The 2,500-nt window shown below is 32.5% G+C and overlaps 1 pseudogene; it reads left to right on the forward strand.

The window, feature by feature from the left end:
* Window positions 1–322: 322 nt before the first annotated feature.
* Window positions 323–2,500, forward strand: part of LOC128870911 (large subunit ribosomal RNA) — a 5,042-nt pseudogene continuing 2,864 nt past the window's right edge.

The following is a 2,500-nucleotide window of genomic DNA, read 5'->3' on the forward strand; positions in this document are numbered from 1 at the left end:
TATAATGAATTTTTTATTTATTAATATATTCTTAAAAAAAAAAAATCCTCTCAAATAAAATGAAATAAAAAAAATTTTGAATCTAAGTATTCTCTTTAAAAAATTTTCATATTATTTATATATATATAAAATATTAATTTATATATGTAATTAAAGGAGGAATGTCTAGCATAAAAATTAATTTTTTTTATTCTAGAATTGCCTCATTTTACATAATTATTATTTATAATATATATTTATATAAAAGGAAAAAAGAAAAATAGAGATGAAAAGATGATATAATTATTTATTAAATTGTGAGAAGATAAAAAATATTTTAAAACAACCTCAACTCATATGGGATTACCCCCTGAATTTAAGCATATTAATGAGGGGAGGAAAAGAAACTAACAAGGATTTTCTTAGTAGCGGCGAGCGAAAAGAAAATAGTTCAGCACTAAGTCACTTTGTCTATATGTCAAATGTGAGATGCAGTGTATGGAATATCTTAATATCTAGTATGAGAAATTAACGATTTAAGTCCTTCTTAAATGAGGCCATTTACCCATAGAGGGTGCCAGGCCCGTATAACGTTAATGATTACTAGAAAGATATTTCCAAAGAGTCGTGTTGCTTGATAGTGCAGCACTAAGTGGGTGGTAAACTCCATCTAAAACTAAATATAACCATGAGACCGATAGTAAACAAGTACCGTGAGGGAAAGTTGAAAAGAACTCTGAATAGAGAGTTAAATAGTACGTGAAACTGCTTAGAGGTTAAGCCCGATGAACCTGAATATCCATTATGAAAAATTCATCATTAAATAATTAAAAATAATGTGCATTTTTTTCATATAAGGACATTGTAATCTATTAACATAATAAAGTATTTATCAAAAGATCATTGGTGATATTAAGTTTATTTAAATTAATTTGCTTTTTAAGCATATTAACATAGAATAAATACTAATGATTTGATAAAGTGTTGATAGATTTTATTATATATAATGCTAAAATTCATTTTTTGAATTTTACAAAAAATTTAATATCTATGATATTAATATTTATTTGTATGCATTTATATGATTAACAATGCGAAAGATTCAGGATACCTTCGGGACCCGTCTTGAAACACGGACCAAGGAGTCTAACATATGTGCAAGTCATTGAGTTATATTAAACTTAATGGCATAATTAACTTAACTTAAAAATATAATGGGATTAATTTTTAGTCTATTTTCTTAAATAGTCAATTAATTCAATCCCGGGGCGTTCCATATAGTTATGTATAATGATAATTTATTATTATTTATACCTCTAACTGGAGCGTACCTTGAGCATATATGCTGTGACCCGAAAGATGGTGAACTATACTTGATCAGGTTGAAGTCAGGGGAAACCCTGATGGAAGACCGAAACAGTTCTGACGTGCAAATCGATTGTCAGAATTGAGTATAGGGGCGAAAGACCAATCGAACCATCTAGTAGCTGGTTCCCTCCGAAGTTTCCCTCAGGATAGCTGGTGCATTTAAAAATTATATAAAATAATCTTATCTGGTAAAGCGAATGATTAGAGGCCTTAGGGTCGAAACGATTTTAACCTATTCTCAAACTTTAAATGGGTAAGAACCTCACCTTTCTTGATATGAAGGTTGAGGTTATGATATAATGTGCCCAGTGGGCCACTTTTGGTAAGCAGAACTGGCGCTGTGGGATGAACCAAACGTAATGTTACGGTGCCTAAATTAACAACTCATGCAGATACCATGAAAGGCGTTGGTTGCTTAAAACAGCAGGACGGTGGACATGGAAGTCGTAATCCGCTAAGGAGTGTGTAACAACTCACCTGCCGAAGCAACTAGCCCTTAAAATGGATGGCGCTTAAGTTGTATACCTATACATTACCGCTAAAGTAGATGATTTATAAAACAATTTCGATTGATTTATAAATTTTGAAACTTTAGTGAGTAGGAGGGTACAATAGTGTGCTTAGAAGTGTTTGGCGTAAGCCTGCATGGAGCCGCTATTGGTACAGATCTTGGTGGTAGTAGCAAATAATCGAATGAGACCTTGGAGGACTGAAGTGGAGAAGGGTTTCGTGTGAACAGTGGTTGATCACGAGTTAGTCGGTCCTAAGTTCAAGGCGAAAGCCGAAAATTTTCAAGTTTTTAATAAAAAAAAATATTAATAAAATTTATATATATATATTAAAAAATAATTAAATACTTGAATTATTTTGAACGAAAGGGAATACGGTTCCAATTCCGTAACCTGTTGAGTATCCGTTTGTTATTAAAAATGGGCCTTGTGCTCATCCTGGCAACAGGAACGACCATAAAGAAGCCGTCGAGAGATATCGGAAGAGTTTTCTTTTCTGTTTTATAGTCGTACTACCATGGAAGTCTTTCGAAGAGAGATATGGTAGATGGACTAGAAGAGCATGACATTTACTGTTGTGTCGATATTTTCTCCTCGGACCTTGAAAATTTATGGTGGGGTCACGCAAACTTCTCAACAGGCCG

This window comes from Anastrepha ludens, unplaced genomic scaffold (genome assembly GCF_028408465.1).
Source record: "Anastrepha ludens isolate Willacy unplaced genomic scaffold, idAnaLude1.1 ptg000082l, whole genome shotgun sequence".
NCBI classification, from domain to species: domain Eukaryota; kingdom Metazoa; phylum Arthropoda; class Insecta; order Diptera; family Tephritidae; genus Anastrepha; species Anastrepha ludens.